Source organism: Alligator mississippiensis, chromosome 3, assembly GCF_030867095.1.
Source record: "Alligator mississippiensis isolate rAllMis1 chromosome 3, rAllMis1, whole genome shotgun sequence".
NCBI lineage: Eukaryota > Metazoa > Chordata > Crocodylia > Alligatoridae > Alligator > Alligator mississippiensis.
In genome coordinates this window covers 194,133,207-194,150,402 of record NC_081826.1, presented here as the reverse complement: position 1 = coordinate 194,150,402, position 17,196 = coordinate 194,133,207, and the positions used below count along the sequence as shown (strand labels likewise).

Here is a 17,196-nt window from a genome sequence, read left to right as displayed (position 1 = left end):
TTATGTGCCTCCAAGACCTGGGGCTTTAATAAAATAACTGCATATAGCAAGTTTTATGATAAAAATGCAAGCATTGGCAACACTGTAAATTCTGCTTTAAAAGATGAACCTAGACAAATGCCTTTTTAAATGCCCTTAATGTATCTGTTACCACTTTAAGTATCACCATACAGGTGTCTTTAAATAATACTATCTAGTGCTATGAGCTACCTCTTAAAATAATGAGAAAGGCTGGGAATATTTTGCCCTTGCCACATTGCTAGCTGAGGCCACACCGAGAGACTCTGGCTGTGTCTACACATGCATGCTATTAATGCTACTTATGCTCTTTAAGCATACTGCACAGTAAAATAATGTGCAGTAAAGTTTCCCCAGAAGCATGTCTACATGTGCACCTGTCAGGAGCAAATTTGCTCTGATTAGCAGATTGGGGTGGGGGCTGGGAAACTGTCCCCTGCCCTGAGAAGCTGCCTGTCTTCCAGCCCTGCACCTCTGCCTATCAGGGAATGGAGTTAGGAGGTAGGCAGCTGCCCAGGGCACAGGACTGTTTCCCAGCCCCTGCTGGCATTGGGCTGAGAGGCAGCTGTCTGGGGGAGAGAACAATTCCCTCTCCCCCTGCTGCCTGGGCTGACCAGGAGCAATTTGCTCCCAGTCAGTTGTCTACATGTGCGCTACTGTACAGTTGCTACTGCATGGTAGATCAATTACCTGTATCTACAGGTACCAACCAACCATACAGTAAACTAATTTACTGTGCAGTAAATGCAGTACACATGTTGATAATACTTTAATGTGCAATAGATTAGTCTACTTTGCAGTAAAGCCTCTCAAGTAGGCTCAATCTCTGTGACATTTTTCCTATCATATTGAAATCTACACGATCTACTTTTCTACCATTCAACTTTGTTCCACTGCACTAGAGAGTTCTGGAGAATAAAGTCTTTTAAGTTTGTATTCAATTTGCAAATCATACACTACTATGTATGTACAGGGTTATGTTCCTCAGGATCATTTTGACAATAGCAAAAGCTAGTAGCATGAAAAGGGATATGACATTTTTTACTGCCATGGATAAAAACATGGATGAAGACCTCCTTTTCTATATCACCATATTAACAGATGGTTTGTATCTATATCTATATATACAATCATACACCTAAACAACTTGTTTTCAGCATGGGTCATACTGCTATAAGAGTGCTATACCAATACCTTCCTTGGAATTTTTTCCAGAAAATTTAAAATAAGGGAACCCCACTGTCAAATAAGTGCACAACTAAGTTTCTCAAACTCTGGCTCAGGATTTCTACTCGTGCTCATTGTTGCCGGTGTAGCACTGTCAGGTTACAGGTTGGAGATCTACATAAGGCAAAGATCAGAGCTGGCCTAAGGGAAAGTGGTGCTCTGGGCAAACTTTTATTTTGGCGCTCCCTCCCCAAGTCAGAAGCACTGCTGGAGGCAAAGGCAAGTGGGCAGGGGTGGGTGCTGGGTGCAGTCCAATGGGGAGACAGAGTGGCTTCATGGTCCAGGCAGGCAGGTGGGCAGGCAGGCACTGCTGCTGGTGGCAATCAGCTGGGGTAGGGCAGGGCAAGGTGGAGTGGGGTGGGACAGGGTGAAAGCAGGCTGCTCACGTGTGTGTGCATGAATGTTCATGTGACACCCCCTGACTACAGCACCTTGGACAGTTGCCCACATCGCCCACTCCTAAGGCTGAGTCTGGCAAAGATTTCCCTACATAGTTCATCATTGTAAGGAATCTTTGTATCTGTTTCTTGGAATAAACATGTTGGCAAGGCCCTAAATATTACTGAGGTCTACTTGGTCATCTTGCTGTGTTAAAAAGAACATACCAAGGGAAAAAAAGTTATTTCACAGAGTTTATATTTTGGGTTCTCTATAATGTCCACTGTATCAGAGCTTTATTCTTCCCCACATAAAGTCACGTAGTCATTCTAGACTGAATAACTTTCTTTGCTTGGCAAATTCTCAATAGCTTAATTCAAGGGTTAATTGTGGAACTTCTAGTAGTTAGTTTGAGTGCTTTCTCCCAGATCCAAATCACACTCTGGTCTCTTATGAGAGAACCAGTTGGTCCAGCAAAATTGCAATACTGGCTTTTTAACCTTACCTCAGTCACAAACTCTTTTCTGTTTTCATTTTCCCCCTGTTGTTTAAAAACATATAACATTCATATGTTTCATTTTTCATGAAGTACTGTGCTCCTCAAATCTTCATATTAAAGTTTCAAAGCACCTCTTCCCTGCCTAAATTAAGTGAAAAGTATTAAAAACCTCAAGTGCCTCTGCCTTCCTCTCTGGTGATAAGCATTGCTTGTAAATCAGAGAACAAAGCACTGTTTGGACCTTCTCCAGTTGTCCTCCATATTTCCCAAGTTTCAACTCTGATGAAACTTTCAACTGCTTCATTTTACCACTCCAGGAATTTTCTTGGTTCATTTTTTTCTCCTGGCATCATATGTTGTTGGGCACCATATCACTTGGAGGAAAGGATTGTAACATCCACTGTCTGAGTTCTAATGGATGAGCCAATATATAACACATATACTCATTCCAATGGGCTCATGCCAGAATCTCTCAAGAGTACAACTCCCCCACAGAGCCCAATCCAGGTCTGAGTGAACCCTTTTATTGATTTACCAGGTGCTGAATTGATCCATATGTCTTTTAGGGTGAAAGCTGCTCCTCCTGGTTAAAGCACTCCAGACACCCAAGTATTATTTTTGGCTCCAACGTTTATTTTGTTTATAACTCTGGCCAAATCTCTTACCCTCCCTATGCTCTAGATTCTCCATCTGAAAAAAACAGGAGACAGTAATTCTTCCCAATTCACAGAGGTAGGATGAGTGTTTATTCATTAAAGTTTGCAAGTGTCTTGAAATCCTCAGACAAAAGTGCTACAGAAGGGCAAAAAATTCCTTATGCTTATATGCTTCATGCTTTGGTCTTTCATGATCCAGATCCCTTTATTTGAAAGTGGAGGCAACATAAATGTGGGACTGAACCCAGCAAATCTTGCATCTGAGCTACCAACTCGTTCTCCCCAAGTGTATTGGCATGGGAAAGATACAGAATCTGGATCCAATTTTTGTAGCAGGGCCATTTCTCTGTAGTTTGGAGGGCCAAGACCCCATATGCAAAAATAAACAAAGAAGTAGTGACCAAGGAAGAGAGGAAATAGCTAAATAAGATTCAGCTTTGACTGGCCAGTTATTGAAGTTAGGGAAAGACATATCAGTCTTATTCAGAAGCAATTTGCTTTATCTACAGGAGCATATTAAACCAATTTGTTTGCTTAGATTATTCCAGGAAAATGCAAATCTGAAAATGAACTATCAAATAGAAAGTGCTCCTGTCTTGCCTAAAGTCCCATGAACATTAGTTTTTGCAGTTATTTAATTCTGTAGTCTATCTCCCAGATGTGTGGAAAGTCAGATTACATTGGAGCTGACCAAAGCAGATTCTGGTTTTTGGTTGAAAAGAAACTTCTCTCTTTCATTAAATTGCATTATAATGTGGTGATAAATTCAAAACAACTGTTCTGAGTAATAGAAGGAAACTCCAGAATTAAGCTACAGTCTCAGAAGTAAATGGTTTAGTTTGTCTGAAACGTTATTAACTCTTTTTCTCCAACAGTTTCTTTCACAAACAATTAATATTAAAAGGATCCTTGCAGTCTAAATCAAGGGCATTCTTTACTGTAGCCCAAGTCATGTACATTCTGAATACTGCTGAAAACGTAATTTACTTAGACTGTTACTTTTGACTATGGCATCCCTTTTTGCACCCTTCTGCTGATGCCTTTCAGTCTATTACATTAAACATAAGTTAATTAAATTCATTTTCAGAGCCTATCCCTACTCTACTTATCTACCACTATCAGGATGTCAGCACCACCCCTGTCAATTCATGACTCCAGAGAGCTTCACCCAATAGTTAAATTTTCAAAGCAGTTCCTTGGTGCTTTTTCTCCATGTTGTCCTTCACACTTGGGAGCAGATCCCATTAATATCCACAAAGCTATTTCATTGCCTGCCTTCAAATTCCACCTTAAATTCTCTTCTGCTGTGATACCATACAAACTTGACAACTGTTAGACTGCTGGTGTCCTGAGGCAACTACCAAACATGCTGACCAATTATAGCCTCATTGTGTCCTTGCCTTTCCCTGTCTCTCTCTCTCTAATCATTTGTTGGCTCTTTTCTTACATTTAGATTGTAAACTCTTCGGGGCAGGGACTGCCTGTTTGTTTGGTCTTCCCACAGTGTATAACATAATGGGGTCCCAGTCTCTGACTAGTGTTCCTAGAAGCTACAATAATATAGATATAAATAACAGCAGCAAAGAAATCAGGATTAAAATGATTTTATAATACAAGTGCTAGAATCTTATATCACCAGCCTGCCTTCTCTCAGGGGCCAGAAACAGAAATAACATATAATCTAGTATAAGTAATTGGAAACTGGTTCAAATCTGTAACACAGCAGGGCTAGGGACAAACATTCAAAAAGTCTGAGCCTGAATTGGTTCAATCTTTGCAGGTTAGTCTAACCTGGCTAGGTTTAACCATTTGCAACTGTACAGACATTCTCTCTGGACTGAGGAAATTCAGGCACATGCCTGCAGTGGCTCAGGTTAGAAGTTAAGGGGCACTACAGCAGCCTCCCTTCCCTCCCACAGTGCTGAGTTAAGGGGGGGCATGGCTAGGACCCAGCAAGATGCTCTGATTAGGGAGAGGGGTAACCCCACACCCTGCCTGCACCATCCCAAGCTATTCCCCACTCACTGCTCAAGAGACGGGAGTGTTGCCAGACTCCAGACCCCAGCTAGTATTCTGAGGCAAAGGGGAGGAGCGGGGTATGCATTTGTTGATGATACTGAGCTTTTCAATCTCTCTTTCCCTGCTTCTTCATACTGTCTGCAAACCTGACAGGTGAGGGAGCTAGCAGGGGGCTGATAAACACTGTGTTAATCAGCCTATCAACAAAACAAAAGCCTCTTTCATTTGTTCAAGCTCTTCTTAAATAGCTTTTTCCAAGGAAGGAAGAGGGACATTACCAGCTGACTTGTTGATTAGCTCCAAAAAGCCCTAAGCAGACACTGTTCTGTCTGCCTGTCCCAGTGAAATTGGAGAGACACATAAACAGATACCTCTCAGCATTAGCTAGCATACTACATGACTAGGGTCCGTGGGGCTGGGGTTTGTGCTGTGGGAGATGGGAGCCAGGGAGGTGGGGGATCTCTGCTTGAGCAGCTGCTGTCCTTGCCAGAGCTCTGGATAGGGAGCAGAGGGGCAGAACCAGCCCTGCTCTCTGGAGCAGCTCAGCCCAGGGCTGCAAAACATCTGGGATGCTGGGGGGACTCTAGTTTAACTTAGGAAGGGGTCTGGAACAGACATTGTATAAACTGGTTTGACCCAAATAAGTGTAAGTCTGATACTACATTCAACCAAGATTCAAGTTAACTCAGTCCCCCAACATCCCAGGATGCTTTGTGCCTCCCCTGTAAGACCCTCCTTGCAGCATGGGTGGCTAGCCTTTGCTCAAGCTATCTGCTTCAGCAGAGCAGGGAGGCATGCTCCAGCACCCCTAGGCTTCTGACCTGGGCCATTGCAGGCATGTGGCTGTATTTCTGGAATCAAAAGTGAATGTCTGTTCATCTGCTTATCAGGTCAATCTATATAGTTTAGACTTACCTGTGAAGATTGAATCAATTCATCCTTGGGCTTTTTGACTGTCTGTACTTAGTCAGGATGACTAAGCATATTATGCTAGTCAGATCTGACTTGTGACTTATTAAAGTTAATTTAGAACTTAGATTTAAATAATTTAGTATAATACAGCCTCTAGCAAAGGATTCTTTAATGCTAAACAGACTGAATTATCCTAGCTAAGCACACTTCTTTTTTAAGGCTTCCTAATGCTTGAAAACCAGATGCAGGGCTCTGAAGACTTTGGCTACAGTAGCATAACTAAGGGTAGGCGATTAGGGCACTAATTCCAGCAGTTGACCTAAAGGGGGCCCCCAGCCACCTATCATTCCCTTGAGCACAGAGGCATGATTAGTATGGTTTGCCCTGTGGTGCATCCCCTTTCTCTGTATTCCCTGAATTGCTGCTGTCCCAGCTCTTCCTGCCCTCTCTCATCTTTACTGCAGCCACTGTTTCTCTTGCTGCCAAATTCACCCCCTTATGCAATTGATGGTTACAAGAATCAGCAGCACATCCCTCTCCTCCCTGCATTCCTCTGCTTCTGAACTATAGCTGATCCAGGTATCCCTGCCCTTTCTCTCCACATTCTTTTGGAGCTGGTGCAGCTGCTGCAGTGGGGAGCATGAGACAACAGCCCTTGGCATGGAGCAGGAGGTACAGCAGCAAGCAGCTTGGGTGTTGCAGAGAAATAGTTTCAGGGAGAGAAATACAGAGTAGAGAAGGGGGACACTGGCGCAGAGCACAAACCTTACTAGTTACCCTCTGAAAAGAGATAGTCAATCAGATGTGGATCCATAGCAAGACATCTGGCTGGCTAACATTTATCTTACTAATCCTTGTAATAAATGAATTTGTTCTCCTTGTTCTGAAGAACAAAAAATACAGTAAGGGCAATCAGTTCATTAGGCATATAATTTATCTCCTAAGGCTGAGATTTCCCCAGCTGTCTTAGGGATCTAGATGCTCACCTACCGTTAATTAATTTTAATACTATGGGAACCGCTCATCCCATTCTCTTAGGCAGTTTTGAAAAATCTTGTCCTTTTAGTATATTTTTATGACATGCATATGCTAACAATCAAATGTAGTATATAATAAGCACTGGACTTGAAGAACTGAAAATGTAACTATATAACTAAGAGAAACAGAAAGGAATAGTTGAGGTGGGCAAGCAGGACACCAGGATTCTTAAATGAAGCGCAAGAATGGCAGCCACTGCTATTGCCATCCCAGCCGCTGGTCAGGGTTCAAAACTTTCTAGGAACACCTCTGGAAAGGAATGCATCAAAAAAGCAAAGCAAATGGGTTATAAGGTACAGAATGCATCTTATTCCACAATTTTTGTTTAGGGGGCTGCTTGTTTACTACTTGCTATGTTGTTCATTGTTTGAGGGGAGGTCGGTGGCTGAAAGGGCTTTGAAAAGAAATCATGTTTCCAACTGCCTCTTCTCACTGGTTGGCGGAGGACACCTTTATTCACTCTCTGTCACTATCCCTTTTTTTTTGTCCCACCCCTCACCGCTGATTGGCAGAGGGCGCCTTCACTCAGTCTATGTCACTACCATTTTTTTTTGGTTGATTTCATGGGAAATCACAGACTTCTTGGTGACTGAGGTAATTGCGGGCAACACTGTTTTTCATGGTTTTCATGAAATCCACAAAACCACAATTTAAGTAAGTTCCTAAACAGAAGTGATCTGTTCCCTAGCTGAGTTGAACTTTGGATGTATGGATTTGTTCTGCATTGCACACAACAGCTAGTTACTTATACAATGTGTTCAGTGATGCTTTCCCCTTAATCTTGCTATCAAGTAGCAAAATTATGTGCTTAATACTACTTTTGGAACCCAGAGTCACTTTCAGTAGAGCTGCAACTGGTATACATCAGTATAGAATCCAGCCCACAGTATTTTATCCTTTCTGGATCATTAGAACTAAAAAAATAACTGTCTCTTCTGATCTGACTCATACTTTGATGTCCAACCTAATAATGACTCCTGATAGTTTTGAAATAAAACTTCATTTTAAAATTTCAATTGTAAAATGTTCAGCAAGGTATGGCTTCAAGATGAAGGAAACAAAGGGAGTGTGGAGGGACTCGAGTCTATTTTTACTAGATACACCTTACTTATCAGACTGCAGGCACCTCTACACAAGATGCCTTAAAGCACAGTGGACTGTTCTACTGTGCATTAGCACATCATGGCAAAAACCGTGCTAATGCACTAATGCATAGTAGAATTAGTTTACTGCATATTAAGTGTCACAAAAAAAAGTTTGCTTTTTCTACTGAGCATTTGTGCAGCTACTGCCCCTTTATCTAGTACCTCATATTAGAGGTACTAAACTTAATGCACAGTAGCAAAGGCACATTAATGAATGTGTAGATGGGTCCTATGCATCTACACCAAACTCCTCACAGTTTAGGGCTTTATTCATCAATGCTTCTAATAATAGTGGGACTATATGTAAAGTCCTTAATCAGGCTTGCATTTTAATTGAAGTCAATGGAAGTTCCAAATGAGGAGTGACTTTAGGAACTGTATCTAGATGTTGCCTTAGTTCTTGTATCTTTCACAGAAGCTGTACATTCTGTTTGATTTTACAGTATTTTCCAGCAGATTTTTCATGGAACATGTCAAAATGTAGTAATTAGTTTGACTGACCACAAAGCCTGACTGGGGCTAAATTCCAAAGCACTTATGAAGAAGACAGGTGCAGAGTGGGCTGATAATACTCCTTGCCTAGAGGAAATAGTGTGGTCTAGAACACATGATCCTCTCAATCAGTGCTCATCCAACATGACATCTCTGTTAAGACTAAATACCTGGTGTACTGACTGGCTTTAAAAAGAAAATTATACTTTGTGGTTTAGTCAGGGAGCCAAAACCTGTTTAGAAATTGCACGAAAGTTACCAAATTAGGTTTTAGTGTTAATTTCCTCCTCTCCAAATTCATTGCATAATAATTCCATCTCTACATTAGCAGTCAAGGAGTTCAAACTTATCAGTCATATGCTTAGATTTGCAATTCTGAGCCCAATTTAAGGGCCAGATCCTTTAGGGCAATGCCTAAGTAACTAGGGTCTGTGCAACGAGCTGAGGGGAGAGGTAGCCTTCCTTGTCAAGTCATGGACTAGCAAAGGAGCCTCTTTGCAGCAGTTTCAGGACTTTGGAGGTTGTCCCTGCCAGTCCTGCACTTCTTTTCTTTGGGGAATAGTTGCCGATACATCAGTACCTTGCTGTACCTACCTTGTTGCTTCACTTATTCTCAAGCCCCACTGCACATGCAGGCACAGACTCCTCCTGAATGCTAGGGACAGACATTACACATAAACTGGTTTAAGTGATCAGAAACTGGTTTAAACCTGTAACAGAACAGATGTTCAGTGCACATAAACCAGTTTGAGAATGGCTGAAACCAGTTTGAGATAAACCTGTTTGGATGTAGCATGAGACTTAACTGATTTGGCTCAAACCAGTTTATGCAATGTCTGTCCCATACCCCTTGCTGGTTTAAGAAAAATCAGACTCCCCCCAGCATCCTAACACACTCTCTGGGCCAGGTGGGGCTCTCTGTTCCACAGCAGGGCTGGCCCCTCCCCTCTGCTCCCTGGCTGCAGCTCTGGCAGGGACTACAGGCTGCTCCCCCGCCTCCCCCTCACCACTCCCTGCTAAGCAGGAATTCCCCCCTCCCCTCTGCCTTGCAGAGAGGTGTCTTCACATTAGATAGCAGACCACATGCTGACTACAGTCCATGCTGAATCAACAGGTAGCTGGTAATGTCCCATTGTTGTTTTCTTAATGGGGTGATGAGCACTGAGTTAGGAGGTGATAAACATTGTTATCAATTCCCTCCTCAGCTAATCAGGGCATCTTGCTGGAGCCTGGCCACACCCCCCACAGCTCAGTACTTTGCAAGGGAAGGGAGGGCTGCTCTAGTGCCACCCAGCTTCTAGCCTGAGCAACTGCAGACATGTACCTGCATTTCTGGGGTATCTGTCTGGTTACATAACTGATTTAGCCTAGCCAGGTTAGATTAACCTGCAAAGATTGAATCAATTCAAGCTCAGATTTTTTGAATGCCTGTCCCTAGCCAAAGAGAGTGTGACACCATGTGCATACTTCTGAACTCCTATCCCTCACACCTTGCATAGAGAAACTGCAGCAGTTCTTCCAGGGCCTGTGGGTGAAACTTGGGTAAGGGTCCCCATCTCCCATTTGGAAACAGGAAAGAGAGTGATCCGAGTTTTGGGGGCCCCTGAGCTTGGGGCCGAGGACACTGTATTGCCATTTTCCCCCTCACGTAGACCCTGGGTCCTGTCATCTCAGGGGTCCTTTATGTACAAAAGAAGGTTTAGCCTTAAAGAATGGTATTAAATTCTCAAGTCCTTTATAACTGGGAGCTGACAAGCTACCTGACAAGCTGGGAGTTGACAAGGCCTCTAGCCAAAGCTCAGGTAGCTCATGATCTAGCCGTTTGCTAACTGTCTGGTTTTTTTAAAAAAAAAAACATAGAATCAGACATTATGGATGTTATAAAACATTAATTAGTAGTAAAACTAGATCAGGAACATTTTTATTTCCCTGGAGTCAGTCTGTCTCTCCCTCTAGCTTTTTCACTGGAAAAAAAAAAGTTTCTTATTTAATCCGCCAATATTAGTGCCAGTAGGTCTATGACAAACAAAGCAGCAATCAGATCATTGAGTTTCATTTCAATTCCTCTTCTGGGTGTCCTTGATTGTTTCCTCTACTCTGGTTAATGAAGTGACATGATCATGAAATGCAGCAATAGCCTGCTCCTTCCAGGCAGCAAGCAGTTGGCACCCCTTTTATTAAAGATTAAACACGGTCTGGAAAACTAATTAACTAAAGAAGGAGGCTGATGTTTGTAACGTAAGTGAGGAAATCTGGAACCTTTCTGTATGTCAGTCACTGAGAGGGAGCCAGCATTGTTGGCTTGTGATTTTTTTTTTCTTTGCCTGACTTTGCCATGCATAAGAGTCTCCCTTATGGTCTTTTTCACATTATAATCATAGACTACTTTGTGTATAACTTTTTTTTTTTAACTTAGAATATGGTTGCTTAGTTATGCTACAAACAACATATTTATCCAGGCTTACTGGAATCTTCTTAGATACTCACAATGTACAGAATAGATTTACCCCACTTTCACCATAGACGTTGCGATACTGTGTGACTAAATCCAATGCCAAGTTATCTCGTCATACTGAACCTTTCTTCTGTGTAGTTGACAGGATCATGTAATGGAAATAACAAGGGTTGCCATAGTGAAAAAAAACCCATCATGTACAAACAAATAGCCAGTGGTCAGTTTTTTCTTTAGATGATATTGCCTTGGAGACTTTGAAAGAAAACAAAGGAGAAAGGCAAAGAAGACTGGAGATGTGGTAAAGACAGAAGCAAAGAGAAAAAGAAAAATGGGGAAATAGGCAATTAAAAAAAAAGAGGGAGAGAAGGAGAAAGAGTTGGAGCAAGTTATAAGGAAAATAGAACTGAGATGAAACAAAAAGTGAAAACTGACAATTAAGAATGTAAGTTTAGAAAGCCAGGGTGAGATCCCCACTATAACCCCTAGTGCTAGGGACAGATATTACACATAAACCAGTTCAAGTGATCAGAAACAGGTTAAAGCTATAACAGAACAGATGCTTAATGCACATAAACCAGTTTGAAAATGGCTGAAACCAGTTTGAGATAAACCTGGTTGAATTTAGTATCAGACTTAACTGATTTGGCTCAAACCAGTTTATGCAATATCTGTCCCATACCCCTTGCTGATTTAAGATAAACCAGACTCCCCCAGCATCCTGGCATGCTCTGTGGGCTGGGCGGGGCTCTCTACTCCATAGCAGGGCTGGATCCTCCCCTCTGCTCCCTGGCTACAGGTCCTGCAGGGACTGCCAGCTGCTCACCCCCCTCCCAGGAATTCCCCCCTCCCCCCTGCCTTGTGGAGAAGCATTTGTATATTAGCTAGCAGACCACATGCTGGCTAAATCAGTCCATGCTGAATCAACACGCAAAATCAACAGATAACAGCTGGTAATGTCCCTCTGTTGTTTTCTTAATGGGGTGATAAACACTGAGTTAGAGGTGATAAACACTGTTATCAATTCCCTGCTGGACTAATCAGAGCATCCTGCTGGGGCCTGGCCATACCCTCCCTCTCCCACTCAGCTCAGTACTATGCAAGGGAAGGGAGCGCTGCTCTAGTGCCCCCCAGGCTTCTAGCCTGAGCCTGCATTTCTGGGATGTCTGTCCGGTTACAAAAGGGATTTAGCCTAGCCAGTTTGGACTAACCTGCAAAGATTGAATCGTTTATGCTCAGGCTTTTTAAATGTCTGCCCATAGCCTAGGGGAGAATGGGGGAAGCAGAAGCAGTAAAGTTTACATTGTTGCATGAAGTGGCCCTCAAAGCCCCATAACTGACTAAGAAGCCCGCTCTGATGTTGGCACTCCTGAGATAGCATTATATCTCCCCCTTGCAAATGCTTTTACAGGGGCTTGTTAGGGCCAGGACTGTAACCAAGAAAGTCCTATTGGGGCAAGGCTGTAGCCCATAAGGTAGTCTTGGGAAGTGCTATAATATTGAGAGGCCTCTAGGTCTAAGCTGTAAAATGTCTTTCTAGGGCCATGGCATACATACTACCTTTAGGTTCTGAATTCTGTGCTGCAGAATCTCATCACCCAGACCCTAGTCCATTTCTTATTCAGTTCTTTGTTCCTCCCTTTCTCCACTCTTTCTCTCCCAGCTTTCTCATTTTTCCTCTTGAAATTAATCTTCTTTCCCAAGAAGCAGAAAATGAGCACTATAAGAATAAGGGATTTTACAAAATAGAAGGAATACTTTACAGCAATAGCAGTTCTGTAAATTCGAGAGTATAGACCCCTAAAATAAGAAGTGTTGGCTATGGCTAACATAACAAATCTGCAGTTGAGAACATTGGCTCTGTTACACTCTTAATAATCAGTGTTTACATATGCCTTTGAGACCAGTACTGCTCTAAGCTATCTTTACTACTGAGCAGCTTCGCAAAAAAGTAACTGAGTAATGACACCTAAAATCTTAACATTGCTGAAATACATACAGCACTTTCACCCAAAGACAGAAACATAGCCCCATCCAAACTGAAACTCTACAAATACATTGCAAAAAAAAAAAAACAAAAATCCAACTCAAGCTATAAAGAAAATTAATAGAGAAGCAGATGATTGCTAACATCTCTATTCTTTCAAACACTAGGCAATTTAATTATCACATAGAATCAGAGCTTCGTTTTCACTACTCTTCCAAACTATGGAAGTTCCAGTAGCTATCTCCTAACCTAATACTGATGCATACAGCAGATGTGCAGAACTTTGAATACATGTATGCCAATAGAAGTTGTATAAACTAGTGTTGCCACAGGGTTATTATAGCCTGTTCATGTTACATGCAAGTATTTCAATAAGCTTTGTAAGATAAAGAAAGCCTCTTTAATGTAACACCTACTTTAATTACAGGCCTTGACTTGTTGACTGCCTAACATACCAAATAAATCCTGCACAACAGACCTGCAGTGTTGCTATGTATCCAATTCGCTCTTAACATTCCATTTATTTAATTGGAGTAACTCATTATGTTGTTGGCCTGACACTGCAAATATTTGTTTTCATCAATGAATATGCAGCCTGCATATATGTAAAAGTGTGAAGGGCCATCGGGGAAAGGTTATTTCAGGATTTAAATAAGGACAATGTAGCAGAAAGAACTGGAATGCACATGGTGACACTGTAGGAATATTCATGTTCAATTTTTTTGGATTCCTTAGTAAGGAAAAATACATTGTGTCAATAGTCATAGAAGCCTGTATATTTTGTTTAAACATTTTTAGGGCCTATTCCATTACCTTTATCTCAGTTTTACTCCACAGTAACACTTTTGACTTCACTGCAGCTATTATTATTTGCACTGAGTATATGTAAGGAGAAAGACTGCCCAAGTAGAAATCCTACATATCCAGGGGAAAGAGAACTTTAAAAAAAAAAAAAAAAAAAAAAATCAGATGAAAGACTTATGTGACTCCAAATTTAGAGGTAGAGGTATATTTCTACCTGCTGTTATCTTTGATTGTCAGGTTGAAATTTGGCTAGTAATAACCAGTACACTTTTCAAAAAATACTGTCTGGATAAAAGTTAGTGATGGCAGAAAGTTATTCGGGCAACTGAAAATGTTTATTCACCTAGACTTGCTCAAAGTCAATTGTAGCACATGAGAAACTGCAATAAGATTCTTCTATCTGTTTTCTCTGATGGCATGACTGATGCACACTGATCACCTCTTCACAGAAAGAAGCTGCAGAAGTCTGTGTTACTATTACATAAGCCAACAGCTAGAGTAGACAACTTCTTTTAACTATTTTTATTTAGAGAAAAAAAACAAACAGATTTCTTATGGTTGTGGTTTGCACTGTCAGCTAGTTTAACCCATGCCTGAAATTAGGGGCACTCTATGTTGAGTAAGTCAACAGCAAAAGTACCTAACATGTAAGCAGTGGTCATTGGAGCAGATATAAAATTCCTCTTTTTCCTTGTGAGGTAAATAAAACAAAAAAACAACCCTACAGTTGTACAAGGAAACCACAAAGAGGAAACCAGTGACTTATGATGACTGCAGATGACAAAGTATGAAAGAGGAAATGATTAATTACTAATGATACTGGATGTAGAAACTGCCACATCAAAAAATTCATTACTACATGAGTTTTTCTTGTAGGACTGACTCATGCAATTAGTTTGGAAGTCACAGACATTCCATTTGATATGTGTTTTTCTCCAATTATATTTTGAACAAGAGCTTACTGTGCCTATTAAAAGACATACCTTGAAGCCTAAAACATCCCAAATTCTTTACCAGTCCCACTGAGTTTACATACATGGTTCTGTTGCTGCTATGAGCATTGATGGGCAGCTGGAGAGTCCAGACTCCTTAACTGCTTACTTGCCCCACACATAGCAGAAAAACTCCCTTGGTAATTGGTGATAGAGATGCCTTCACCAGCTTTCTTGGTTGCTTCCCACCATAGCTAACCAGCATCACCCTCATCTTCTCCCAAGCAATCTGGCATTCCTCTGTGAACCCAATGCATCCTGATACTGGGGCTGTTGTTAGATCCAGTGAAACGGAGATATGGAGCTGAGCATCAGTCTATTGAAAGCACGGCAATGACCACTTCCTAAATCTCCCTCGGAATAACTTAATCTGCATTAATGTGAAACTGGCTCAGGTGGGCAGTAGTCAACTGCAGGAATACAGCGGTGGAAAAAAATCTCTTCCATAAAAACACCACTCAGTTCACCTAGAGTGCAATTCGAAGGAATGAAATGTGAGAAATTCCAGCTAAATGTCTGACTTCATCATTTCTAAAAACAAAATAGTTCAAGCCTGGTTTCAACAGATTCAAAGGTGCCATTTTAAAACTAAAGAGGAAGTAGAGAGGGTGCCCATCCTCATCAGTATCCAGAATGGTATAATACAAACCACATTATACAAGAAACCTACAGACCAACATACATACCTTCACAGAACCAGAAATCACCCTAAACACACCAAGAAAGCTGTAATATAGAGCCAAGCCCTCAGATACCACTGAATTTGCACTGAAGAGAACACCTGTGATTGTCACCTCACAAAGCTCAAAAAGGCTTGCACTCAACCAGGACACTCCTCCAAAGAAGAGAGATTGCGTGTTTGAAAGAGCCACCTGGATACCACATGAAGAATTGCTACAGTACAGAAGAAAACCCCCCACAAATTGCACACCACTGGTTAGGACATATCACTCCTCCCTTGAACCTATATGGAAAATCCTCAAACAATTGAAACCCATAGTAGAAGACGACCCAATTCTTAAAGAGATCTTCCTAGAACCACCCATCCTAGCCTCCAAACGAGCACCAAACCTCGCTAACCTCATCACCAGAAGCAAACTTCCTAGTGCCCAAAACACACCATGCCATGACAAGAAATGTAAAACCTGCCAACATATCTCTACCACCCCCACAATTACTACACCCCACAAGAGAGCCATCAGCATCCCTGGATCTTACAGCTGCACCTCCAGAAATGTAATAATCTCATCCATTGCACCACATGCCCTAATGGAATATACATAGGAGAAACCAAACAACAACTGCGCACCAGAATGAACGCACACTGGAAATCTATCAAAGACAGAAATACCCAATTACCTGTGGGGGCACATTTCTCACAAGAAAACTACTCTCTCCAATCTCTCAGTCCTGATCCTCAAAGGGAACTTACTTTTCACAGAGGAGCCTACGAATTTCACTTCATCAACCTACTGGATACAAAAAATCGTGGACTATACATAGACATTGGATTTATGACACATTATAATCTGCCTAACATCTGACTCCCCAGGTACCTCTCCTCTATTTACTAGCTACATTCATTCCCCTCCCCCTCTTCCCCCCAGCCTGTATCTCACCCACTGACTCCTCAATTTACATCTTCACTGACTGCCTGTCCTGCATGCAGACCAGCCTCTGGCTTCTTTGCTATTCATTCCATCCAGGAAGAGCACTCACCAACTGCAGACTTCCTCAGCCTGACAAAGGTATTTATACGCGAAAGCTTGCTAAGAAGAATTTTTCCACCTATTTGAGTTGGTCTAATAAAAGATATCAGATTTACCCAAAAAAACCTTGTCTGCCATCTCCTCAGAGCTCACTTAGCATATGCAAAACTCCTTTCTACCATGTCAGAGAAGGGATTTGAATCAAAAGGGAGCCACTACCTTCTCCCCACTCCTGTGACTCATGCCCTTTATTTCTAAAGGTATTTCTAAATTGTCTCTATCATGCCAAGACTACCACCATGAACTAGGCCCTGTTTGCATGCTCCTGCTCTGCACATACCAACTCCTTAAAACAAGGCTGTGTAGCCCTCTTAGAATGACCCTGAGTCCCCACTCAAGACTGTTCTTTGGTTTTTTGTTTCAGAGTTGTTTAAAAATGACTACATTACCTCATTTCCTCTGACCGCCACAGATCATCTAAGCACCAAAGAAGTTCAACGAGCCTGTCCCAATGAAACCAAGTCCTGCAAAGGAGTGAATGGAAGGAAAGCTTTATTAAAGATTTTGAGAATAGACTACTGCAAGTAAATGGAGAATAATGCAATTGTATCCAGCACTGCAGATGGCATGAATTCTGCACTTTTCAAACATAATACTTCTGTTTCCTGTGGCATGTTTCAATGTAAAAAAAAATCAAATGCTTGTGAGTCATAGATTGTTTCTACTAGTTATCGCAATTACCCTGTATATTGCCAGGGAATTAGGTCTTTAGCTTAAAACTAGCTAAATCTGGAAGAAAGTTTATTCTTTCTTTCATATCTATCATCAATCTCTAAAGTTACATGATGCAATCTAGAAACATGAGGGG

General features: G+C 41.7%; 1 protein-coding gene across 3 annotated transcripts in view; it reads right to left on the bottom strand.

Annotated features, from left to right (window-relative positions):
- The window catches only part of MAMDC2 (MAM domain containing 2), a 130,180-nt gene that overhangs the window by 108,574 nt on the left and 4,410 nt on the right, over positions 1–17,196 (bottom strand). For all 3 annotated transcript variants that reach the window (XM_059724782.1, XM_059724781.1, XM_019478068.2), the window contains one exon: positions 16,778–16,852. The gene's annotated coding sequence lies outside the window, so the exon portion shown is untranslated. The remainder of the gene's footprint in view (positions 1–16,777; positions 16,853–17,196) is intronic.